We start from the raw sequence: 436 nt of genomic DNA on the forward strand, positions 1-436 counted from the left end.
TTAATATCATTTTGTGGTGGTCCCTTTGCTGTTATACTCCTGTGTTGCCCTTCTGTTGTGTTAATCTTTTCAATTGCAACACCGTGAAAGGGAGATGAAAATAGGGAGTACGCAATGTTTTCACAAGCAAGTTTGCAGATTTGTTTTTTTTTCAAAGTGTTTTCAAATTTATGCTAATTTCTAATTTGGCTTTGATAATATCCACTGTTGAGAGCATGATCCTGAAAATTCTTCTGAGTACCTTCCTGAATTTTGAGCTCACTCTCCTTTACAAACTCTAATCCTAACCCTGATCTCAGTGTGTCCTTGTGCAATGATAGCCAAAAATCTGCCTTGCACAGGTGTTTGAGGCCCTCATACTCCAAGTAATCCTTTAAGAAAAGTCGAGTGTTAAAGAAATATGATGCATCTCCAAGAGATGTGTGGTCCTGTGAGG

Source organism: Meleagris gallopavo, chromosome 8 (genome assembly GCF_000146605.3).
Source record: "Meleagris gallopavo isolate NT-WF06-2002-E0010 breed Aviagen turkey brand Nicholas breeding stock chromosome 8, Turkey_5.1, whole genome shotgun sequence".
NCBI lineage: Eukaryota > Metazoa > Chordata > Aves > Galliformes > Phasianidae > Meleagris > Meleagris gallopavo.